The sequence below is a fragment of the Pelodiscus sinensis genome, chromosome 6 (assembly GCF_049634645.1).
Source record: "Pelodiscus sinensis isolate JC-2024 chromosome 6, ASM4963464v1, whole genome shotgun sequence".
Lineage (NCBI taxonomy): Eukaryota > Metazoa > Chordata > Testudines > Trionychidae > Pelodiscus > Pelodiscus sinensis.
Genome location: NC_134716.1, coordinates 68,756,734 through 68,783,812, shown reverse-complemented (window position 1 = coordinate 68,783,812; position 27,079 = coordinate 68,756,734). Strand labels below are relative to the sequence as shown.

At 41.8% G+C, this 27,079-nt stretch overlaps 1 long non-coding RNA gene across 1 annotated transcript in view; it reads left to right on the top strand.

The window, feature by feature from the left end:
* The window catches only part of LOC142829742 (uncharacterized), a 78,927-nt gene extending 52,231 nt beyond the window's left edge, over positions 1-26,696 (top strand). The window contains exons 2-3 of the long non-coding RNA XR_012904484.1: positions 6,943-7,150; positions 26,471-26,696. This is a non-coding gene — a long non-coding RNA (uncharacterized LOC142829742). The remainder of the gene's footprint in view (positions 1-6,942; positions 7,151-26,470) is intronic.
* Positions 26,697-27,079: the final 383 nt, after the last annotated feature.

Here is a 27,079-nt window from a genome sequence, read left to right as displayed (position 1 = left end):
ACAGAGTTTAAATGAAAAATAGAATAGAATAGAAGAGAAGAGACTTGTACCATAAAAGCTGTTTGTCAGAGATTTATCTGAGCTCAGTTCAACCATGCATACCATAATTCAAATAAATACAACTAAAGATGTGAAAAATAAAGTGAAATGTTATTGAATGAAAATCAGCGGAAGTAATCAGAAATTATTAGTCACATCAGTTAAATGGTGATATGAATTTGCACTACATTTCTTTTAGAATAAAAGACAGAAGATAGAGTATACTTTGTATGCTAAATGTTGATTATGAAATGCTTTATAAATATATATCAAGGTTTTGTTTTAGAAATGAAATTCCAGAAGTTTCATTGTGAGGGAGCTAGCTTTGCCTTTAGCTAACCATATTGTTAAACAACACACAGATTTTAACAATATGAGTTCTCTCTTCACAATATCCTTAGAGTTCAATATGGAGATATGAAATCCAGTTATTCTCTCACTAAAAAAATGGGTGATTCCTGGCAGGAATGAGGTGGCTTGGCACAGCACATTGAGGATCATGCATTATGCATGCCTGCACTGTGCTGCCCTAAGTAAACAGAAGATTTGAGTCTCTTGTGCGTCCAGGCTCATTTTAAATTTTGAATTCTGTTCAAAATGTAAACAAAAAAACCCTTAGATTAATTAAAGTCTATTTCCTGTTGTTTATGTAAGCTTTCTTTTAAACTTGTGTTTCTGTTCCTTGGGGCCACTCTGTTTTCTTGGATGGATCTGCTCCTACGTGGCAGTACTTGTACTGAGATGAACACAGTTTACTTATCCCCACAGCCTAAGCTAGTATGGCTCAGTGGCTTCTGGGTTAAAGGAGATCTTACTCATCCACTTTCTTCATTAGGTCATTACCCTTTCAGAGGCATTGGTCAGTGCAATCTTGGATGCTCAGCTAGTCCTGAATTATCATTCTCTAAACCACACAATAAGGAGAGACTCCACACTTGCATTGTCTGTAGCTCTGTCCTTTCCTTCTCCGTTTCCCACAGAGCATACACTATATAAAGTGTTCATGCAGTTGAAGGATGAGGAGAATATACAGGCCTGGTGGGAAGACTGGATAGACTGGGGGATGCACTTAGATCCCCTACTAGCACCTTAAGAGGTTAAACAGAAAATATAGTGTCACTTTGATCTGTAGTATCTTGGAATGATGCCCACTGCTCATGTGACCTTCCCCACAATCTTGGGAACCATGTTCATAGGGGCTTAAAGGGTTGCTGAGGCCAGAACTAGTGCAGTCACATGGCCTATCTGCAGAAAACTTGATCCCCCGTGGATCATCAAGAATCTGTCAGGTTTGGGGTTGGATTCTGTGGTTTATCCTCTGGTGTAGTGTGTAGTCCTTTGGTAGAATAATAGAATGAAGTTTTGAAATGTATTTCTTAGATACTTCCTCTTCCTGAACCCCACCTCTGTTATTTCTATAGGAGGGGATTATCTAGGCTATTATTTTTCCATATGAATTGCTATGGGACAAATAATTTGGGTAAGATGAATGGTGTGTTATGTCTTTTTACATCAGTTACGTATATTGGAGCCTGTGTCTTGCTGTCCTGTTTCTTGTGAAGCCATCTGCAGATTCCAAGGCCGGACTGGACCATTGAGATCACCTAGTCTGACCATAGAACTTCCCCAAAATAATTCCTTGTCAAGGTTTAGAAACAACATCCTATCCTGATTTAAAAATTGGTGGTGAGAGAGATTCTATCACAGCCCTGGGTGGGCTATATCAGTGGTTAATTACCTTCTGTGTTAAAAATTAACCACTTATTTTCAGTAGGAATCTTTTCAACTTCTAGCCAGTGTATCGTTTTTTATCCTTCTCTGCTTGATTGATAAGCACATTATTAAATATTTATTCCCCATGAATGTATTCATATACTGTGATCAAGTCACTCCTTAACCTTCTCTTTGTTGAACTGAATAGATTTATCTCCTTGGGTATATCACAATCAGGCATGTTTACTAATCCTTTAATCATTCCCCTGGTTTATCTCTCTCCAATTTATCAACATTTTTTTCTTGAATTGTGGACACCAGAACTGGACTTTCATTTGAAGGTATATCTCATGATTTAATCCTACTTATTTCTAGCAGTCTAGAGTTTTCCATGAAACAAAGTAGAAAATACCTGAATTTCTAAAACAAGTACATTTTTTTAAAACTTTCTCCATTACATTGCTTTTTTTCTTTGCAAGTCCCCTTTTAACTTTTTTTTAATAGTTAGTTACTCAAAGCAAGATTTTTGAAGTTTGATTTATCACTAGTATATTGCAACTGGGTTTTATTTCCTCTGACTATAGTAGATCAGATGACCTAAAATAACTGTCTATACCCCCTAGCAATATAAAATACAATCATGCACAGTCAGGTTGGTAAAACTTGAAAGCAGCCTTCCCTCCTTCATTTACCATGGTGCTGTACTCACAGGGATGGAAAAGGCTTATAGACCTGAAAGAGACAGAGAGAAAGGTATAGGAATGGTATCTTTACATAAATATATATATTTTTAAAAAAAGTAAGCTAACCAGGTATAGCCAACCAGCCAGATAGGTTTCTGTTATCACCCTTACCTCCATTTTAAGTAAAGCTGTAGCTCATGGAACAGAATCACTCGTCTGGAACAAATGTATTCATACTGTTTAATATTATTTTAAGCCCTGCAGAAAAATAATATGGACAGTATAGATCCCAGACTATAGCAGCAGCCAAGGACTTTAATTCTATTTCACAGCATAGCCTAGCACAAGAATGACACCAGAAATCCTATAATCTAAAAAGAAGGACACCAGAAAGTCTATACTCTAAATAATACTAATGAAAGTCAGTAGAAAACTAAATTTCAAAATTGATCCACAAAACCAGGAAACCCACTGTCCAAATGTGCTTTATCATATTAAGAATACATCTACACTGAGATGCTATCACGGGATACCGAAGTATACTCAAATAGTTATCCCACGTCTTCACAGCTAACCTGTTATTTTAGGCTCACTATTCCAATCTCCCTGTTAACCTAATTTCACAAGGAATAAGGGATGTTTCAGAATAGCTCATTTTGAAATTTGGCACAGTACCAAATTATGAAATAAGCTATTTTGAAATAGCATTGAAATAAGATACACAATTTGTGTAGCTCAAATTGTGTATCTTATTTCAAGTTACAGTGCTGGGTAGATTGTATAGATTATCCTTCCTGTATTTGTTTATTTTTAAATTATTTGTATCACAGCAGGAAGTAGAAAAGAGAAACATGCTTTGGGGCAACATTGAACTTAGTGTTGTACAAACATATAGAAAATGAGAGATGACCCTGAAACATCACTTAATTTTGGGGGCCTCGAACCTGGATCCAGATCCAAAAATTGTGGCTGCCAAACCAATCCTTCAGTTCAGAACACTCAACTTTTTGAGGGTTTAAAATCCTGATCTGAGGTTTGCATCCCTGGATCATCTTTAATAGACAGTAAAACTACCATATGTCAAAGTCCATATCCACCCACTTAGAGAAGAATTTAATTTCCATTGAAAGGCATTTACATTTGTCAATCTCTGACTACAAATTCATGTGCATTAATAGACAAATTCTAAATCTGCTTTCTTGCTTTTGGAAAAGTAGGGCCACTGTTAGCTGCAGTTAGTTTTCAGGAAGCAACTTTTGCTTGGTGTACTATTATGTAGATACAATTCTTTTTGTAAAACAAATTGATTACGCTGTTAAAATGTCATTTGTTCATTCAAGACCATAGCATCAAGAAGAAGCATGGCTTAGCTGTGTGATCAGCAGATGCTTTTTATGTGCTGCTGACCACAATAAATCCATATGAATTGGAAGAGGTGATCATTGCAGTTGCACAAAATGCAACTCCTGCAATCTCAAAGGTAGTGTAACTGGGATAAGAGACAGGGAGGAGGGCTATTTCTGAACTTATGGGGGGAAAGGGGTCTTTCAAGACTCCACCTTCATTTTTGGACTGGGAGTGAGGTGGACAGTGAGGGAGAGAAGGATGAGAGAGAGAGAGAAAAGATTCCCTGGAGCTGATGGGTGATCTGGTGGCCACTGTGCACCTCAGGGAAGCTATATAAAAATCTCTGGTATTTCCAGGAGAGAACTCCCTTTATTAAGTATTTACCCTTCATATGAGACTGTGGTGCTAGCTGTTGATGCATAGTTTCCAGGTGAGCTAAGTTTAAAAAGTTATAACCTAATTAAATCCTATCCCTCACACTTGGTATTACTTTCTGTGTGGCTGGAATAACCTATGAAAAAGTAAATTTGTAAATGTAGTGGTAGCAAACAGAGGAATTGAAGAATTAGATATTAGGTTTAGCAAAGGAGATTGAGGGGATCATATAGTTTCATTACATTGACTCCAATAGAGAATTTCCCAGAATAATTTTCCTCATATGTCCGATGCAAGTTTTGCTCACTGCAGCTTCAGAAAATAAGGTCACGTCCTCCTTAAAAAAACAAAACCCATGGGTAAAGTAAAGCTTTAAAAAAAAAAAAAAAGAGCCAGAACCCCACTATATCAAGAAATCAGAGAAAATACTCAGTTCTGTTCTGAAAAGGTTTAAATTTGTTCGCTTACAAATTTAAATATTTTCAGATTAGAACCAAGTATTTGCTCTGATTTGCCAAGAAAAGTCTAGTCAGCTTCAGAAAATGGTCTGTGTCTATGTCCGTTTGTCACACTGGTTAAAGCACTTGCCTGAGATGTGGGCAACAGATTTGAATCCCTGCTGAGTCTGGGGCGAGGACTTTAAACCATCTCTTCTTCTCTTAGGCACGTATCCTAAATACCTGGCTGTTTGCTAGTCTGAGATGGGTTTCTCCCAATCTGTCCAGCTAAAGCCATTCCACTTGGTAAAATTACTTAAAAACCCATTGGAGCAGGTAATGGAATTGAGGTCTCCCCATAAAGGTTTAACTTCTCTAGTCTAGAACCCTTGGGACCTGATTGGTACTGAACCAGAGAATATGTCAAACCATGGGAGGTCAGTATTGTCTAGCAGCATTACCAACACTTTCACAGCTTACTGGGCTCTTAGAAGACATTTGAGGGTAAATTAGACCTAAAAAATATCACAGAACACTGAGAGCCAGGACTGGAGGCTGTAAACAAACTTTATGGTACTGTGGGAAACTTGGCTATGCCTATGGTAAGTGGACATCCATCTAACTAAAATCATGCCAGACCATGGATGTTGCCAGAGTAGAGAATGCAGGACTAGAGAGGTTCAACCTGTACTAGGTGATTGCTCTTTACCACCAGACTACGTCCTATTCTACTGTCAATCTCTGCTAGTCCACTTTGTTCAAATACTTAAATATTTACTGAGAGAGAGGCTGAGGCTATGTCTATACAGCAGGTTTCTTTCAGAAGAAGCCTTTCCAGAAGAGATCTTCTGAAAAAACTTTTTCCAAAAGAAAGCATCCAAACTTCCAAAGCACATAAAAAAAGCAATCTGCTTTTTCGAAAGATAGTGTCCACACTGAATGGATGCTGTCTTGCTTTTAAGCTGTGATTACGATAGCTGGAGTAGCCACCAGGGCACCTGTGCTTTTTCCTCTTTCCTCTTCTTTTGAAAGAACTCCCTCCTCCCCGTCAACATACACTGTTTTCCAAAAGAGCTCTTTTGGAAAAAGGCTTCTTCCTCATAGAAAGTGGTTTACCAATGTCAGAAAAACCCCTCTGTTCTTTTGATTTTTTTTTTTGAAAGAATGTGATTGCAGAGTGGATGTAAATGAAGTTTTTTTTCCAAAAAACTGGGGTTTTTCTGAAAAAAACCTCTTCAGTGTAGTCATACCCTGAGAGTATGATTCACTAGTCTAGTGATTCTGAACTCGCCTGGGAGATGTGGATTCAAACTCCTCCTCTGAACCAGGCAGAGAGACCATTTGAATCTATATCTCCTCTCTCCCTCCAATGTACCATATATCTACTCAGCAAATGTACATGTATCAAATAGATAGAATAATGCAGAAGAGAGAGGTGAATGTGTAGATGTATGAGCTGTATGATCAAACAAATAGCCATTTTTTGAAAATGGTAAAATAGCATCAGATAGTAACACAGTGGAGCAGAAAGAGCAAGACAGTGAAATATGACAAGTGGCTGACAGAGGGAAAGCAATAAAACAAAAGGCAAAAACTGTCAGATCATCCAAAAATTATGCCCTCCCCCCATAAAAACCTCTAAGTCAATGATTCAGTGGAATCTTTGGGAAATTATGTATGTATGTATTCAGTTTCTATGTCTCCTATACAGATATTTAGGCACCACTTGATGTTATGAGACAGATATTAACTCCAATATGGAGTGGGAAAATGGCACATTAATTTCACACAATCCTGGTTACTGTGTTTCTCTATATTTTTTGCTATGCATAAAACACAGTATTTTATCTCCTGTATAATTAAGAGAGTTTGTCTGTGCAACTGTGAGTCTGTGCATCTGTCTGATTGTCTGTTCAAGAATCCTAAACAAGACCACCAAATTTGGTAGATATATCTTATCATAACTTAAAGCAAGGTAAGGGTTAGGTTTTCCTAGGGAAATGTGATGTGCCTGGAATGGAATTGCATCTCATAATACCATACAGAAATGAGACAAAAAGGGGCTAGTGAGGGGCAATAACCTCCATCTGGGACTGGCCAAGCCTCTCGCACTCTTTAGGGTGGGTGCCAAACTTTGTTATCTGGGAAGCTGTATGGTTTGCTGCATTCTTCACTTTGGCTGGGGAGCGTAGGGGACATAAACATAAGAACGGTCATACTGAGTAAGACCAAAAATCCATCCAGCCCAGTATACTGTCTTCCGACAGTGGCCAATGCCAGATGCCCCAGAGGGAGTGAAAAGAAACAGGTAATCTTCAAGTGATCTTTCTTCTGTCATCCATTTCCAGCCCTTGATAAACAGATGGACAGATGAACCTGGACCTGCCCAAGGCTGGGGACAAGCATCCCTTCCCCAGCTGTGCTTGTTGGAGTTACAGTGGACATAGAGAGGTGTTTCTCACCTGGCCCCAAACTGCTGTGGTGAGAGAGCTGAGCAGCCTGCATACTGAACCCCTCAACCCAGAGCAGTGTTTTAAATGAAGCATGTAACGCTCGGTAAGTCTTATAGTAGGTCTATAATTCTAAACTGATCACACCCCTTCCTCCCTAAAGGTTCTCCCAGTATTTCTACCAGGACTTACCTACAACCATCTACCCGTTTTTAAGGTTCATGTGCCCAGCTGGTCTGTAGGTAATCAGCCCATGCTCACTAAATTGATTCCCTCTTAAAGGGGCCAGTCACCCTGTGACAGTGACTTATTCACAGTACTGTTCCTGGTTTTTGATTGTACAAACTATAACTCTAAAATTTATCCTGATGAGATCTGCTGTGGTATCACTAGCTTTGATCTTTCTTTTTGTATGAATCAGTTATTTTGTATGATTGGCTGATGTTATTGTTATCATTTATGTTGCAGTAGTTCACAAATTAAGGTAAGTGCTGTCCAAGCATAATGGAAGACTTACTTCCAGCCCCAAAGAGTTTATAATTTTGATGTAAAATTGCGGGTTTTGTTTGTCAATTTTATTTTCATTTTTTCCCGCATCATTTTTTGGGGCTAAAATGTAAATTATTTACTCATTTTAGCATGAATGTTGCATCTTTATGGTGTTTGCTCAGTCTTTCTCACAATTCAGAAATAAGTGGTCCTTTTTATACATGCACATTCACACACTCTTCTACAGACGTACATAGTCCTTGATGGAATGCCTCCTAAATCCTTTCTATTTATATCTGCGGCTGCTGCAACTTGAGTGAAACATTCAAGCAAAGGAAAGCCAAGAAAATTGAAGATATGTGCCTGTAGATATATAATCATATATAACAACCAGAGTGCAGAACAGATTCAATATTTTATCATTTTATATCAGGTGTTCTAACTGGAATACGGTCAATAGGAAATTATAAAATTTCACTGACAGCATTACTAGAATGGTGTACTAAATTCATGTAATACTTTCTGACACTGACCACTTCTTTGTGAGAACTGACAAGACATACCTTTTCTTCTGACAGTAATCCTTGCTATTGATCTCAGACATCTGCTTCAACTGAAGTAAATTGACATTTATATCACTAACACAGCTAGAATAAAATCTGAGGGAGTTTACAGTTATGCCTTCAAGGGACGCAATATCAACGAATGTGAACTTTAGTCTTGCTTCCAAAATCGGGGAAGGAGGCGGTAGGGATGCGGGTGAGCTTACATACAAAAATAATAATTGTTTTATTTTGGCACATGCCAAATCCATTGCACAAGGTGTTGTGAGCTTTTTTCCTTGTGGTTGATTTAAGAAATTAAATGTAAACTAAATTATAAAGAAAATATAATGAAGCCAATTATATTGGTTATTAGAGCAGTGGGAATAACATCAATACCTAATCGGGTTAGGCCCTGTGATGGTATCTACAGCAGTGACACCATCACAGGACCTAACCAGATAAGCCACACCATCACTGGCTCATTCACCTGCACATCTACCAATGTAATATACTCCATCATGTGCCAGCAATGCCCCTCTGCTATGTACTTTGGCCAAACTGGATAGTCCCTACGCAAAAGAATAAATGGACACAAATCAGATATTAGGAATGGCAATATACCAAAACCTGTAGGAGAAAACTTCAATCTCCCTGGACTCACAATAGCAGATTTAAAGGTATCCATCCTGCAGCAAAAAAACTTCAGGACCAGACTTCAGAGAGAAACTGCTGAGCTGCAGTTCATCTGCAAATTTGACACCATCAGCTCAGGATTAAACAAAGACTGTGAATGGCTAGCCAAGTACAAAAGCAGTTTCTCCTCTCTTGGGGTTTTCTACACTACAGCACTAATTCGAAGTAACTTAATTTGAATTAGTTAATTCGAACTAAGCTAATTCGAACTAGTGCATCTAGACCTAAAAACTAGTTCAAATTAGCATTTTGCTAATTCGAACTAGCATGTCCACATTGAGTGGACCCTGAACCAAAGTTAAGGCTGGCCAGAACCAGTGCCAGCAGGGCATCCGGTTAGGACTTAGAGTGTGGAGCTGCTGCCTCAGGCTAGCCGAGGGCTGTGCTTAAAGGGACCCAACCCCCACCCTGGACAGACAGTTCTCAGGGTTCCCCGCTTGTTTGTCTACCTCGATGAGGGACAGAAAAGCAGTCCTGACTTGGAGTGCCGAGTGCCCTCACTTCGCACATCACAGCACTCGGCCATCAGCCCGGCTGCACTTGCTGCAGGCTGCCATCCGGAGGGGTTAATCAGGGGGCTGTCAGCATCCAGGAGGCCCTGCAGGAGAGCTTCCACCCCGAGGAGCCCGCAGAGCCACCCCTGTGCTCCCCATCAGGGGTTCATGCCCCATTCCTCCCTCACCTCCTTCCACTTACCCCTCCCGAGCCCCCCTTCCTGATGTAAAAAATAAAGGAAAAATAAAGGACACGTGTTCAAAAATAGAAAACTTTCTTTATTTAACAAAACTGGAGGGGGGGGGAATTAACCTCTGGGGAGACTGGGAAAAGGAGGTGAGAGAGGGGAAGAGAGAGGGTGGGAGAGGGGAGGGGGAAACCTGGGAGGAGGGAGCTGGAAGGGAGAAGCCAGGGGAAAGAGGAGGAGAGGGAGTATAAAACTATGGTATTCCATATCTTCAGTACTGTGTACAGATGTGGTCTCCTCACCTGAAAAAAGATATTTTGGCCTTGAAAAGGGTTCAGAAAAGGGCAACTAAAATTATTGGGGGTTTGGAACAGGTCCCATATGAAGAGAGGCTAAAGAGACTGGAACTTTTCATCTTAGAAAAGAGGATACCGAGGGGGGATATGATAGAGGTCTATAAAAGCATGAGTGGTGTGGAGAGGGTGAATAAAGAAAAGTTCTTCATTGGTTCCCATAACAGGAGGACTAGAGGACACCAAATGAAATGAATGGACAGCAGGTTTAAAACTAATAAGCAAAAGTTCTTCTTCACACAGCTCATAGTCAGCCTGTGGAACTCCTTGCCACAGGAGGCTGTGAAGGCTAGAACTGTAACAGAGTTTAAAGAGAAGTTAGATAAATTCATGGAGGTTGGGTCCTTGGAGTGCTATTAGCCAGGGGGTAGGAATGGTGTTCCTGGCCTCTGTTTGTGGAAGGCTGGAGATGGATGGCATGAGACAAATCGCTTGGTCATTGTTTTTGGTCCATCCCCTCCGGCGTACCTGGTGTTGGCCGCTGTTGGCAGACAGGCTATTGGGCTAGATGGACCTTTGGTCTGATCCAGTACGGCCATTCTTACGCTCTCAGCTCAGGGTCAGGAGTCTCACTGGACCAACTTGATTTTCATGCAAACCTGCTCCTAGGTTCACATGTGGCCTTTGGTGGCCAGGCTGGCAGCTATCCTGCCCTAGACGGCTGCATTCCTGTGCCTAGTGCGGAGGTCGTGGATGTTGGAGGCCTTCCCCCAAACCTCAATGAGGTCCATGATCTCCGCACTAGACCAGGCTGGTGCCCACCTCTTGCGGCCCTGGGCAGGCTCCTGGGAGCTGCCAGCCTGGTCCTGGGAAGAGGCGGAGAGCTGGGTGGCAGCAGTTGGCTGGCTCATGCCATGCCAGATGCAGGGTCTGCTGGCAGGGTGCTGGCAGGTTTGCAACTGGCACAAGCACTGTAGTCAGACTGTGGCCCTTTAAGGTCTCCGGGGCCAGGAGGGGGGCAGAAGAGTTTCCCTGGTTTGGCCCAGAGTGGCCACCAAGGCAACCTGGGGAGGGCTAGCCTCCAACTAGTTCGAATTAAGTGGTTACACAGCCCTTAATTTGAACTACTTAATTACGAGGTGTTAGTCCTCATAGAATGAGGTTTACCTAGTTCGAATTAAGCGCTCTGCTAGTTCGAATTAAGTTCGAACTAGAGGTTTGTATGTATAGACGCTATGAAAGTTAATTCGAACTAACGACTGTTAGTTCGAATTAACTTTGTAATGTAGACATACCCTTGGTGTTCACACCTCCACATCAGCTGCTAGAAATGAGCCTCATCCTCCCTGATTGAATTTACCTCATTATCTCCAGCCTGATTCTTGCCTGCATATTTATACCTGCCCCTGGAAATTTCCACTACATGCATCTGACAAAGTGGGTCTTTGCCCACGAAAGCTTATGCTGCAATACATCTGTTAGTCTATAAGGTGCCACAGGACTCCTTGTCACTTTTGCAGATCTAGACTAACACGGCTACCCCTCTGATATTAAACTTATTGAAAAATTCATCATTATAGAAGCCAGAAAAATGCTAAAAATAGACATCCAACATTGCCTTCTTAGAATGTTAGTAGTCATATTTAGTACAATTCTGGTTATTTCATTCATTCATAACTACACATTCTATATTTTTCTTCATTGATTTCAGTGCAATCTTGTACTTGCTGTTTTTCTGTTCTACGTTTGGGCATGTATTCGTTATCTCCTTCTCCTGTCACTTGCTTTCTGATTATTATATCGATCTCTTTTAATATAATAGTCTTTTAGATTTGGGTACAATACATACTTTTTTTTTATATTAATTCAGAGAGAGATTTTGACCCCCTCACTCACACTGATGAGGAACCTGATTCAAAGCCCATTGATGTCAATGGAAGGACTCTTATTGATTTAAATGGCCTATGGATCAGAACTTTAAGATCTGTGTATATTTGAACAAAAGGCTCCTGTGGCATGGCCACAGCTGATCCAGGTCCTCTGACTCAGACTTATGAGGCTCAGGCTCTGGGGCAAAATATTGCTGTTTAGACATTTGGACTCAAACTAGATAGCTAGGTCTGGGACCCTCCCCTCTCTTTGGATCCCAGAGTCCAGGCTCCAGCTCAAGCCCAAACATCTACATAGCAATTAAACCCATAGTCTGAGCCCTCAAGCCCAAGACAGCTGACCTGGGCCAGCTCCGGGTCTCTCATTCCAGTGCAGATGACACCTTAGTCCCCTGAGTACTCCCAAAGTTTTCAGTAGGACAGCTTGAGTGAATAAATGCTCCTTACCAGTATGAATGAAGGGTTCACACATTGACCTTAATGTTCCCCAGCCCGCTTTCATTTCTATTAAATGTAACCTTCTGCCATGTGAAGCTGGCAACAACCAGGGCCAGGTTAAATATCTAGGAATTCTTTTCAACAATACAACACAGAACTGGGCTTGAGCCACTACCCAGAAAACTAGTAAAACTAAACATCATCCCAGGTGCTTCTAATCGGCAATACTTCCGCACTTGCAAACAGAGGGTATGTCTAGACTACAGAGTTTTGTCGACAAAAGTGGACTTTTGTCGACAAAACTATACCTGCGTCTACACTACCGCTGAGTTCTGTCGACATAATGTCGACAGAACTCAGCAGTTTTGTCGACGCTGGTAAACCTCATTTTACGAGCCATAACACCTTCTGTCGACAGAGTTTCTGTCGACAGAAGGTGTTATTGAATGTAAACTGTCCTTTGCGTCTACACTACCATGTCGACAAAGCAGCTTACTTTGTCGACAGAACTCAATGTAGTCTAGACGCTCTTTGTCGACAGAAGTTTTGTCGACAGTATCTGTCGACAAAACTTCTGTCGACAGAAGCCTGTAGTCTAGACGTACCCAGAGTCAGAGTATAGAAAAAAATTTAAATAAAATGAGAGAAGTTAACTGATGTTAATTAGGAAAAATACCACAAGAAGGATTCATAATCATAAAACTGTGAGCAGGGCATCTGCGCTGGATTTGTAGGGCAGAGACTTCTTCCTGATGTTCCTGAGTTCTATAACCAAAAGTTCCTTTTTTGTGCCTCCTCTCCCCCCCGCTCCTTCACCATACGCCAATCACTGTGATTGTCTTTGGTCAGTGAGGACCTAGGGTTCAGAGGTGCATCTGTGTGAATTGACCTCCCACCCAGGAAAGAAGGCACCTTCCTTGGCATTTGCTCTGACTGGCTGTCTCGCCAGTCTCAGTTCTTCTCTGATGACCACCCCACCAGCACCACCCACCAATAGGTTCCTTGACACCTGCTGTCAGCTGCCTGCTTGCCACTTTCGTTGGTCATTCCCACTTGCCACCTGGTCACCACTTTCCCCAACTACCTCTCTGTTTCAGTTTCTTTCTGTTGTCACCAACCTATCTTCTGTGACTTCTGTAGAAGTGAGTTTTAGTTCTCAGCAAATGGACAGAAATATGGCCCCAGCACAAATGATTTCAGCAAATCTTCTTCTAGTCATTAAAAAAATATAATTACTCTTTAAAAGCAATATCTGAGGGGTTTTTTAAGTCTTCTATTCCCTGTGATGGTATAATAGGAGCAGTTACTATTATTAACAAATGCTATTGCCAGAGCTGTGCTGACATCTTCGATAATGTTGCTGCACAAACTATTAGTCACCATCATTTCAATTATATTAATTTAACACCAAAATTGAAAATCAAAGTTTGATAAGTGGGTAAAGCACCCTCACGAGGAAATAAATTTTCTCTTCAATGTGGGTAAGAATTTGACAGAAAACATTCGTTTGAAATAAACAAATGATGAAGTATAAAAAAGTACCTGACAACTACATTCTTTTAACTTGAATTATAGGTAGTGTTAAGTAAAAATCGAATGTAAACCTGAGAGAGAAATGGAAATTAGTTTAGTCTAGATCAGGGGTGGGGAATAATTTTTTTCCGGGGGCCACTTCAGAAATTTTTGAAGTGGCCCCAGGCCACACTGGAAAGGGCAGAGCCTCAAGTGGAAGGGGCAGGGCCAGAATACTTCCCTGTTTCACCACCCACAGACCATGACTGGTCTGGAGATGGGGGAGTGCCTTTGTCTCCCCCTCCCCCCAGAGAGTCCCCCTGGCTGTGAGAGGTGACGTTGCACGCTCCCCCTTCTGCCATCAGGCCAATCATGGCTTCGGGTTGCATGGGATTGCACGCGTGAAGCCTCCTGCCCTGCCAGGAGTGCATGATGCTTAGAAGTGCCATGCGCTCATCACAGGGCAGTGCAGGGTGGAGGAAACTGTGTGCTCCCCCTGTCACATGCTCCTGGTAGGGTGGGAGGAGACTTTGCATGCTCTCCCACCCCAGGCCAATCAGGGCTAGGGAGTGATGGAGCATGCAAAATATCTTTTCACTCTGCCAGGAGAGCGCGGTGCTTCTAAGCACAGTGAGCTCCTCACAGGGCTGGGGTTAGGGTGGAGGAAACTTTGTGCGCTCTCCCTGCCCCCAGGCCAATCAAGAGGAGGGCACTCCTGAACAGGAGCACAGGGTTCCTTTGTCATAGGCTCCTGAAGCCGTGTGCTGTGGACTGTCACTCCATGTGCACGGCCTGCTGTGCAATCCCCAGGTTGCTGTGCAATCTCCAGGCTGAAAAGGCTGAGAGAGGAGTGCACAGCCCCTTGCCGCCCGTTGCCTCCCCACCGTGTGTGTGTGTGTGTGTGTGTGTAAAAATAATAATAGAAGTCACCTGATGGGCCTTCCCTGGGAGCCTCCAATCCCTGGGTGACATCCTAGAATGGAAGTACTGGCTGCAGGGCCAGGATGACCTCCTGGTTGGCAGGCATTGTGTCTACGCTGGCCTCGTTCTCCTCCTGCACCTTCTCCTCCTCGTCACTGGCCACACACTCTGGGTGGATGATGATGATGGACCTCTGTAGCCCAGAGTCCACGACGGGAGGAGGGAGGGATGGGACTGAACCCCCTCCCAAGATGTGGTGGAGATGTTTATAATAGGGGTAGGTCTGGGGTATTACCCCTGAGCAGGAGCTGTGCTCCCTAGACTTTGTATAGGCTTGCCTCAGTTCTTTGACCTTCATGCACTCCTGCTCCTGGGTGCACTTGTGGCCCAGGCTTTCAGCCATCCAGCCATAAAGTCTGCTTTCCTGCGACTGTTGTGGAGATCCTGCAGGTTCTCTGCACCAGACCAGTATGGTGCTCTTCTCTTTCAGACACAAGCAGGGACTTGGGAGCTGCCTGAAGCGGTGGGCTCAGCCATGGCAGCAGGGAAGGCTGTGCAGGGTCCTGCTATGTGGCACATTGCTAGCAGGGCCTGCTTTGTGCCATAAGCCCTTTCCCTTCTGCTTGCAGCTTTAAGGGCTGCTGGGGAAGGGGAACTGTAGAGTTCTGATGAGTATGGACAGAGTGGCCACCAGGGCAGCTGTGAGCTTTCCTGGAGGCCACTTATTTCGAAATAACTTCATCTGCCCCGTCTACACATGCCCTATTTTGAAATAGGCGTTTTCCTCGTAAAATGAGGATTACAGAATTTGAAATAAAAAGCCTGTTATTTCGAAATTATTTCAAAATAACAGGCTTGCTGTGTAGACTCCCGCTTTGTTATTTTGAAATAACACTGTGGGTAGACATGCCCTTAATGTTTCTGAATCTGAGTTCCCCATTCTTAAAGTGGGGAAACAGTTTTCTACCTGTACCATTTAACAGACCTTTAGTCTTTTTTCTCCTTATACAAACTCTCAATAATTTCTTGAGCCACCTCTGTCAACAACCTCATGCTCTTTTTCCCATACAAAGGCTGTGGGGAAGCATGAGGATTTTGGAGAAGGAAAATCAAAGGAGTAACAGTAAAGTAGTCACTGTCGTGGTCACGTAGGAGGCAGGAGTACCCAAAACTTCACGCAAACCTTATACGTGTCACAGTTCAGGGAATAAATGAAGGTCCAGGTTAGCTGTGTATTTTCAGATAGGTTTGCCCATTGCACTATGTTTGAAATCTATTATTAAATGTCCTGCAATTTCTATGCCTTTTTCAACTCATTACATCTGGTGAATCAAACAAAAGTATTTATATGTTTTTGTCAATATAACTTTAGGGCAATCTGACATGCTTCAGATTACTGTGATTTAAAAGGAGAATGAAATATAATTCTTGAATACAAATTTGTCCTAGTTTAATTCAACAAACTAAACCAACACACTAAAATTCATTACAGTATATGCAGCATATTGCCCTGGAGCTCTGTGACTCATTTCTTGCTTGCTCTTGATGTAGCAAATACATTGAATAGCAAGCAAGGGGCCATTATCAGTAATAGTTCCCCAGACAGTTAGAGACATTTTGGAAGAGCAGTTTAAGTATCCTATTAAAGGTCTAACATACCAGGTTGCACCAACTACTATTACAGAAGTTTAATTATGGGAGAAGCAGCTTTAATTGTTGTAGCCAGCAGTGGCTAGAGAGGCTGAAATAATGAAGAGAACATAGTGATGAAAACATTAATTGAAAAAATGTGATTTAGCAACATTTTCATGCTATGTGACATATGGCTTCATCGGGAGAACCCCATAGTAGATGCAGTTCAGGCATTAAGGTAGGATGGCATTACACAAACTATGATACCTTGATAATAGAGACAGTGTGGGGCAAATATACAGAGCAAAAAACTTGGGGAAGGGGGAAATGCCCTTCTCTTGATATGGTAATTTGGCAGAGGATATGAAGGTTGCCTACATCTCATTAAATTAGTTATTTGTTTCATAAAACATTGAATTTCAGAAATATAGGCTTGTAATGGGGTGTGCGTAAACCTGTAAATATTTCCTGTTAAACATTCATAATTCCTGTTTGGGACTGGACAGCTACTGTTTTAAAAGAATATTTCAGTTAGATTTGATGAAGAATTCAAATTTTATTTTAATGTCTGGGATCAGATTACTTACAGTCAGAGAATATTCAAAAGAACCTGTCTGATGAGCAGGACAGCTAAGTATAATGCTGTTTCCTTGCACTGCTAACCCCAAGCTCTGCAATCAAGAAGAAAGGGCTGGGGAATCTTTAAACAAAGGTGTTGCAAGATCCATGAGACTAACTAAAAGCCCTAATTTTTCTGTCAAAAATAATTTACTTGACATCTAGCATATGACAAGCTTCCTTTGTTCAGTGTCTATATGATTTGATCCAGTACTAGTTCAGAAAACACAGAAAGGAGGATTAAAAGAGATAAAGTTAGGAGAAATATGTGGCACATGAAAACACATTAAATAGATATGCTTTTGCAAAGCTCTGTGGAGAGTGCTATTTTCTAAGGTTCACATTGCTTATAGAAAAATACTAAGTTAATACTAATAACTATTTGTTGATAATAAATTGGTATGTTCTGTGATAGTCACTATTAATGATTAATTATTATCGCTCCTTGTCAGATGATGTTGTGCTGAACTTAAACGGAGTGCAAAAAAGAGCTAGATAAATTCATTGAGGTTAGGTCCATCAATGGCTATTAGCCAGGATGGATACGAATGGTGTCCCTAGCCTCTGTTTGGCTATGTCTAGACTGCAGGCGTCTTTCGGAAGAAGCTTTTCCGAAAGAGATCTTCTGAAAAACCTTCTTCCGAAAGAGTGTCTACGTAGCAAAAGCACACTGAAAAAGTGATCTGCTTTTTCGAAAGATAGCATCCATTCAGTGTGGACACTCTCTCACATCTAAACTCTGATTACTATGGACGAAGTAGCCACCAGGTACATGTCCTTTTTCCTCTTCCCTCTTTTTTCAAAACAACTCCCTCTTCCCCGTCCACACACCCCTTTTTCTGGAAGAGTTCTTTCGGAAAAAGGCTTCTTTCTCATTGAAAGAGTTTTACCAATGTCGGAAAAATTCCTCTGTTCTTTTGATTTTTTTCCCTGAAAGACTGAGATTGCAGTGTGGACATAAGTGAAGTTTTTTCAGAAAAATGGCCGTTTTTCCGAAAAAACTCTGCACTGTAGACATACCCTCCGTCTGGAAATGGATGACAGGAGAGGGATCATGGGATGATTACCTATTGTTTACTCCTTCTGGGGCATCTGACATTGGCCACTGTCGGCAGTCAGGATACTGGGCTAGATGGACCTTTGGTCTGACCCAGTATGGCCTTTCTTATGTTCTTATCACATTCTTAGGACAATTGGTTTTATTAAAGTTCAGTAACAATACTGAATGTAAATTAGACTTTTATAGGTGTACGTGATGGGATTTCCTGAGGTGGAATCTGGAAGTGGGTACAGCCTGGGCACCTTTTCATAAGGTTCTGTGACAAACCTCAAACCATTGGACTGTACTGCATTTATACAGACATCTACGGTAAGGGACGAACCTAACTGGGTTACGTGAATGCTTTTGCTAGCCATTCATGAACCAACAATCGTAGAATCATAGAATAGTAGAAAAGGATGGGATCTCCAGACGTCATCAAGTCCAGCCATTCCCCTCCTCTCAGATACCTAGAGCTGTACCCTTTAGCCCTGGCCAGATGCTTGACCAGTATAAGTTTATTATACAATCTACCTTTCCCTCAAAGTGGAGAGGGCATGCACCAGTTTTTGTTCCTGAGCATATTTTGCAAGCACTTCACTTTATTAATTACCAAAAGATAAGTTTTAAGTTATTATAAGTTGTGAACACAAAGGATAGAGAGGGTTACCAAAGAAAATACAAATAAGTGCACAGTATAGATTATATAAAAAGGATTTGAATCAAGGAGTGTTTCATCCAGTTAGATAAAACAAACAGATCATAGACTTCAATACTTGGGCTAGAACTCTCCTTCAACCTGGGACTGCCACTGCAAGATGTGTTTCAAGGCTTTGAGTTGCTGGGGGGACATCAGGTTATGGTGTCACTTCCCTTCTTTTTATAGTTTCAGCTTCCTGGAAAGATCCTTTGCTATAATAGGAGTGAAAAAGTCTCTGTTGTCTACATCAAAAGTTCACAAACTATGGCCCAAGCTCATGTAGGTGCTCCATGGATAGTTCTCTCTAAGTTGCATGCCTGGGTCTTAGGACACAAGAGAATGTAGGGCAGCCCACTTAATCAGTGAAGCCAAGAGGTGTGGCTTCACCAATTAGGTACCTGGACCATGGAGAAGATGCACGTGTAAGGTGAATTGGCGGTCCTGAGGGGAATGGTTGAAGGGGGCAGTATAATGAGGTGGGGGAAATAGGAGATAACTGGGGGGCAGTGGGGTGAAAGGAGGGAATGGGGGTAATTTGGGGTATACGGGCTACATCAGCCAGAGAAAGAGGCTACTTTCTCCAGTTCCAGGACTATGGCTACTAAGGAGAGTCAGCCCTCTTTTCCAGCCTGAGCTCCATAGCTGCTGTGGCAGGAGAGAGAAGGAGAACCCCCTCCTGCTCCTTCACAACTCAGGTCAGTGGTTGCCACAGTGGGGGAGAGAGACTACTGATATTAAAATCTGAGTTGCATGCTTCAATTTATACAACACAAAAGTTAATTAGTATTAAGGGGTTTTTTATATAGCACTTTAAAATAGTTAGCAAATATTACAGTCAATATTTGGAAAGACCACTTTTCTGCCGAGACCATCAGCAATTTTAAGTGGTGCTCAAAAAAAAAAAAGTTGAGTCACTGGACTGTATGCTTCTCTGAAAACTCTCCATTGTATATTGTTCTTGGAATAGTGCTTGGGGACATGGATTCCTTTAAGAGCCATCAATGCTCATGGCTCCTCCATTCTTGCACTTGAAAGGCTGATTGTGGCTGTGCACAGCCTTACAACATATTTCATTAACACACACACACACACACAGCATAATTCATTCATATCCATCTGCTACATTTTTTTCTCTAAGGATGCATCTAGACAGCAGGATACTTCAAGTATCCCGAAATAGCATTTTCTGTGTCTTGACAGCACTTCTGTTATTTTGAAATATCTTTTGAAATAACAGGTGTGCTATTCCAACGTTCCTGTAAACCTTTTTCCACGAGGATTAAGGGATTTTTCTGAATAGTTGCTTATTTCTAAATTAACTTGAAATAAGCTATGCAATTTGTGCAGCTCAAATTACTTAGCTTATTTCAAGCTAAGGGTGCAGTGTAGCTGCTCCCGTAGGTAGGTCTTGGATATTCCAGGGTTTAAGGAGGGCAGGGAGTGATTACACCTCTGAATTCTAGAGAAGCATCCTAAACAGACTGCATGCAGATCATATCTGCAGTGGTTAAACCAGCTCAAGATTAGATCTGGGTGAAACTTTTTATCCAAAACTGTTTTTCAGGGATATTGAAACATCACAAATGAATGTCTGTGAGGCTGAATTGTTCATTTTAGAATACCACATTTTAAAATATAATAATATTTGTTTCAATGTTTTCAAAATAAAACATTTAAAATGCTTAAAATTGAAACAATATATTTTGTTTGAACTTGAACAAAATATTTCACTCAGACAATTTTTTTTTTACTTTTCAATTTGCTGATTTTTTTCATTTTCTGTCTTACCACAAACAATTTCATTGACTTTTAAAATTTGCTAGAAAAACAAAAATCACCCAACTATGTTCAAGATATTTTCTTATCAGAGATCTTGACATTATGGTCCAATCAACTTCTATTAAAGTTACTAGATCAACTCCCATTGAATTCAGTGACAGTTGGCTCCTTCTCTATGTGATGCTGGAGTGCTGAGAGGTGGAAGATTCTATAAAGAAACAGATTAAAGCAATAAAGGGAAATGAGAGATATAAAGAAGCTGTAGTGCACTTTGATGTGGCTTTAGAGAATTGAAGAGTTGACCTTTCCCTGAAACTTAGATTGGGGATATTGTGACTTGTGTGTCAGCTAGGTGCATTCATCATATCTGCACAAGACGTAGGGTCTGATCTTATGGTTATCTTGTGTGGGAAGTGCCATATGAACTCCTCATTTTCCTAGCTTGCCAATACTTATGGTATTGTTTTGTCTTGTAACAATAGCATTCTTACAAAGGGGGATGTAACAGGACTTTGATACAGATTTTCTAGTTTTTCAAAATTTGAGTTTCAGGATTTAAAACTTTCACATTCTGCAGCAATATAGGATATTTTGGAATGACTGGGATCTTTACCTCTTATTGAAGTTTTCTAGTTTTAATACAAGATAAGCTTGAACATCAAGACCTTTTTCCAAGGACCTTTTGTCTTCTGGGAAAATATTCTATTACAGATGAAATACTAATCTCCCTGAACAAAGGCACCTAGGTAACTGATTCTAACACTGGTGAATTGTTAGACCATGTAACTGTTATATTTGCATCACCGTAGCTCTTCTTCCTAATGAAGAATATGAAAAAATATTCAAAAATGTCCATGGCTATGAAAAACCATTTTTCACCTAGCTATAAAGTGCTGAACTATAATAAATTAAATGAGAACTTGATGAACAGGCTTAAGTGTGAACTGAGTCAGGCTGTATTTGCACAAATGTAATTTTTGAACAATATCAGTGGAGCTAGATGAAGTCCTTAGAGTGGATTCTAAGAGTCACTACATGAAATATGCTACTAGTACACCTTTCACAGTAACTTCTTTTTTATTGTATTTATGAAGAATGACTAGACTGTAATGAGTTTAAAATACACATAAATCCTATTGATTTCATATGTGCAATTGAGGGCATACTTAGACCTGACAGTATCTATCCTATCAGATGAGAAAGCTGTAGGTTATGAATCTTCAAGGCTTTTCATCTGAGATTCATCATTAAAGGTTCATTCACTCTACCAGCACAGCTGTGCATTATAACCAGTTCATCTGGTCATGCGAACATAGGGTTTTTGTTTGGGTGGTGACACGGGGCAGGGAATGGGGTGCAGAGTCAGGGGGGGGTATGGGTTCAGAAGAGGATTCTGGCAGGGAGGAGGGGTGTGGAAGGGTTCAGGTTCTGGGAGGGAGTTGTGACCTGGAGGAGAGAGGGGGTGGTGCTAGTGGCAGGCATTGTCTGGGAGCCACTTATCTAGGCGGTTCCAAGCCAGCAGCTCTGCAGACTCCTTGCCTATGTGCTGGACAGATGCTCCACATAGCTCTGCTCCAGCAAAGGAAGGGAGAGGGGGTGAGGAAGTGAGGAGGCTTCATTCATTGTCCCTGCCTTCAGCAAAATGTCTCACCTTCCACAAAATTTCCCATTGGCTGGAAACTGACCAATGGGAACTGGAGAATTTTGTTAAGGGCCGGGCTAAGCATGTGAAGCTTTCTCCTCCTTACTCAGAGTGCATAGCAATTAGCAGTCTGCTGTTTAAAATGGCTGCAGCTTCTATTTAGTAAGGATGTTGGTGAGGGGGCCGCGAGACAGATCTGGTGCCGTGGTGGGCCAGACCCAGTCCATCAGCGGCCTCTTGCCCGCCCCTGATTTAGACATTACATACCTAGACAAAGTGGATATCAAAAAGGAGAGATTTTTTTACCTTGCATTTTGAAGTTCCTGAATATGTTATCAAGAAATTTTCTCATCCCAGAGGATGCAATCACATTTTTCTTTTTATTATTTTGTATCAGGCTCTAAAAAGCAGGCTAAAGCACCTCTAGATGAGACTTGAGAACAATCAATGTTCATTATTATTGTGTTGAATATGTTCAAAATTCAGATTTTTTTTCACCTTTACAATTAACAGTTTTGTAGCATTTCCAAATTACTTCAATATTTTTTTCTTGTTATTTGTTAAAAGAAGGGAATGATTCATAAATTTATTGTGTATATATCACTACCACCAATCACTTAAAAAATTATCGTGGATCACAGAGAACTTTGGATAAATGGTACTCTGTTTATTTTTGTGACAAAAAGACTGTTCATCGGAATTTTTAGCAGATTGTAGAGTAAAAATATGAGTGCAGTTCATTTGAGAAAAAGAATGTCATGGGGTCAGAGGAAAGGTTCTCTTATGGATTGATAACTGGTTAAAAAGATAGGAAACAAAAGGTAGGAATAAATGATCAGATTTAAGAATAGAGAAAGGTAATTAGTGGTGTCCCCCAAAAATCCATACTGGGACCAGTCCTATTCAATATATAAATAAATGATCTGGAGAAAGGGGTAAACAGTGAGGTGGCAAAATTTGCAGATGATACTAAACTACTCCAAAGCATACTGTGAAAAGCTTTAAAAAGGATCTCACAAAAGTAAATGAAAGGACAACAAAATTGGGAGATGAATTTTAATGTTGATAAATGCAAAGTAATGTATATTGGAAAACATAATTCCAACTAAATATGTAATAAAATGAGTACTAGATCAGCAACATTAGAGAGCTCTTGACATCATTGTGGGTAGCTTTCTGAAAACATCGACTCAATGTGCAGCAGCAGTCAAAAAAGCAAACAGAATGTTAGGAATCATTAAGAAAGGGATAGAGAATAAGACAGAGACTATCTTAATGCCTCTATATCAGTGGTCACTAAACAGTAGATCAGGATCTACCAGTAGATTTTGGAGCCTCTGACAGGTGACCCTGACTGGTTTAGCCAGGAGGCTATCAAGCACTGACCCCTCCACCCGCTGTCATGCTGCTCCTGCTCCCTGCCTTGGAGCTGTTCCCTTTGGAGCCTCCTGGTTGCTGCACAACGTGTGGGAGGGAGAAGAAGGGGGCTGATGTCAGGGTGTACCTCCTTACCTGACTCCCGTACCCCATCTCCACATAGAGAGAAGGGGATGGAGGGAGCTTGGCAATGCAAATCTCTGTCACTCTCACACACTGTGTGTGTCTTTCATTCTTACAAACACATACTGTCCTTCCCTCTCAGCTCCCAACTCAACATGTATGTGGGGGGTACTGGTTACTTCTGTTACTGCTTGCAAAGTAGGTTATTTTTGGTTTTTGTCTGGTCTGTGCACATCATAATTTTCATTTCTCTTTTACATTTAAATTTAATTCTTTAAGTAGTGAGTTTTAAAATGCCTAACTTGTAATGGCTGGAGTAATTATTCCTATGGTAATTATTGCTCCTGGAAGTCACTGGCATATCACTGCAGACCCTAAGGAAGGCAGAGCAGGGGGTCTCCACATGCCATCCTTGCCTGCAGACACCACCCCTGCAGCTCCCATTGATCAGTAATAGGGAACCATGTCCAGTAGAAGCTGAGGGGTGGGTGCCTGTGGATGAGGGGCAGCACATGGCACCATGGAGACATTGCTGTACATGCCATCTGCTTTCAGGAATGGTACAGGGCCAGGGCAGGAGTAAGCCTACCTTAACCCCACCAATGGAAGCCATCTTAGTTAAGTGGTGCCCATCCAAAGCTTGCTTCCTGAACCCCTGTTCCAGCCCTGAACTTCCTCCTGCACTCAACCTCCTGCCCCGGATGTGAGTCCCCCTGCATCCAAACCTCTTCCCAGAGCTTGCACCCTGACACCCCTCCTGGATCTCAATCCCCAACCTTGGGCTAAGCCCGGAGTCCCTCCCACCCTCTGAACACCCAAGACCAGAGACAGCGCCCCAACCCCTTACCCCAGCCTGGTGAAAGTGAGTGAGGATGGGGGAGAAAGAGGAACGGAGTGAGCAGGGTGGATCAGAGGAAAGACCTCAAAGAAGGGGTGGAAAGGAAGCATTTGGGTTTGATGTAGCTCTTACATTGCACTTAAATTGAAGAAGTGATCTTGTGGTTAAAAAGGTTGGAAACCACTGCTCTATATAAATCGATGGTATGTCCACATAATGAATACTGAATGCAGATGTGGTTGCCTCATCTCAAAAAAGATATCTTGGCATTGGAAAAAGTTCAGAAAGGGCAACAAAAACAATTAGGGGTATGGAACAGCTTCCATACAAGGAGAAATTAATAAAACTGGGACTTTTCAGCTTGGAAAAGAGACAACCAAGGGGAGATATTATAGAGAGAAAATTGTGGTATGGAAAAAAGTGAAAAAGAGTTGTTTAGTCCTTCCCATAACATGATCACTAGGAACCATCAAAATAAATAGGTAGCAGGTTTAAAATAAAGAAAGGGTATGTCTACACAGCAAAGTTATTTTGAAATAACAGCCGCTATTTCAAGATAACTTTACTAGTGTCTACATAGCCACACCGCTATTTTGAAATTAATTCAAAATAGTGAAGCGCTTATTTCAAATTTGGTAAACCTCTTTACATGAGGAATAATGCCAAATTTGAAATAGCTATTTTGAAATAAGTGTTGTGTAGAAACTTATTTTGAAATATGGGGCCTCCAGCCTTCCCAGGGTGCCCTGGTGGTCACTCAGGCCTCAACCAAGAACATTCCTCTCCCTTTCCCCTCCTTGGAGCCCTTAAAGGGGTTGACTCTGGCGACACTCCCTGGTGCCAGCTCCAAGCCTGCCAGCCCAGAGTCAGCAGTCACTGCCTCTGACCCAGTGGCCCCAAAACATGAGCCAGCAAGTCACTGGCAGCCAGCCCTCCACTGCTCCCCAGAAGCAGTCTGCCAGCTCCCAGGAGCCTGCCTGGGTCCGGAGATGGCAGGCACCCTTCCCGGTCCAGGGTGGAGATCATGGACCTTATTCAGGTTTGGGCAGGATGCCCCCAACATCCATGATCTCCACACTAGACGAAAGAACGGGGCTGTCTATGGCAGGAGAGCTCCAAGCCTGGCAACCAACGGCCACATGCAAACCCAGGAGCAGGTTTGCATGTAAATCAAGTTGGTCCAGCGAGACCCCCAACCCTGAGCCCTTATCTTCCTCTCCCCCTTCTTCCTCTTGCTTTCCCCTTCCAGCTCACTCCTCCAGGTTTCCCCCTCCCCTCTCCCACCCTCTCTTCTCTCCTCTTCCGCCTCCTTTCCCCAGTCTCACCAAAGTTTCATTCCCCCCCCCAGTTTTGTTAAATAAAGAGAGTTTGTATTCATGAAAATACATGTATTTCATTTGAAATCAGGAAGGGTGGTTAGGGAGGGGTGAGTGGAAGGACGTGAGGGAGGAATGAGGCACAAGCCCCCAGTGGGGCAGACCAAGGAGGCTCTTAGTGCTCCTTGGGTGGAAGCTCTCCTGCAGGGCCTCCTGGATACTGACAACTCCCTGATGGGACCTCCTGGATGGCAGGCTGCAGAAAGTGCAGCCAGGCTCACAGTAACGTGTCCACGAGAAGCACCAGAGTGCCCAGGGGCAGCTCTGGCTCCATGTTGCAGAGTGCTGTGGTGTCCCGAGTGAGGGCAACCAGAGCATACAGAGACAAAATGCTTTGCTGTCCCTCATTGAGGTACGCAAGCAAGCAGGAAAAGCTGAGAACCGGCTGTCCGGGGGGTTCCTTTAAGCATAGGCCTCAGATAGCAGCAGGCAGCTTCCACATAAAGTAACTCCTGACCTGATGCCCTTCCGGACCTGGTTCCGGCTGGCCTTAAATGCGATTCAGCATCCACTCAGTGTAGACGCACTATTTCAAAATAGCAAAAAGCTATTTCAAAATGCATTTTGTGTGTAGACGCGTTATTTCAAAATAACTTATTTCAAATTAACTATTTCAAAATAAGATATTTTGAAATAACGCTGTAGTGTAGACATACCCAAAAGGAAGTACTCCCTTGCAGAACACATAGTCATCTTGTGGAATTCCTTGCCAGAGAATGTTGTGAAGTCCAAGACTATAACAGGGTTCAAAAAGAGCTAGATAAATTCATGGAGAATAGGTCCATCAATGGCTGTTAGCCAGAATGGGTAGTAATGGTGTCCCTAACCTCTGTTTTTCAGGTGCTGGGAATAAGCGACAGGGGATGGGTCACCTTGATGATTACCTGTTCTTTTTATTTCCTCTGGGACACTGTAGAAGACAAGATACTGGGCTAGATGGACCTTTGGTCTGACCCAGTATAGCCGTTTTTATGTTCTTTATGTAAATGTCATTTCTATAAATTGTTTAGCACTTTATTCATTTAAAGTATGAATTGTACTAATATATGAATAAAATAATCTTTTTGTCTTCCATGGAAATGCACATATCTTTCTGATGAAGGCAACAAAATCTGATGAGAGGGGAGGGACTCTCCCTCAGAGAAACCATAGACAGCTGGTGGGGGAGGGGAGGATTCTGAAACTCAGAAGTGGCAGAGGCAGGGATTAGAAATATGTCAGAAGGATGACTCAGATATGAGAGAAAAAAGAAGACTTCAGAAGTTTTGGATAACTTATTGGTACTAGGTTCTAGAGTATGTCTATATTGCAGTTTTTCCGGAAAACTGGTCATTTTTCCAGAAAAACTACACTTACATCCACACAGCAATTGTGCAAAATAGCATCCAATCAAAGTGGACGCTATATTTCAAAAAGGCAGTTAGCTTTTTTGATGCACTTTTGGTGTGT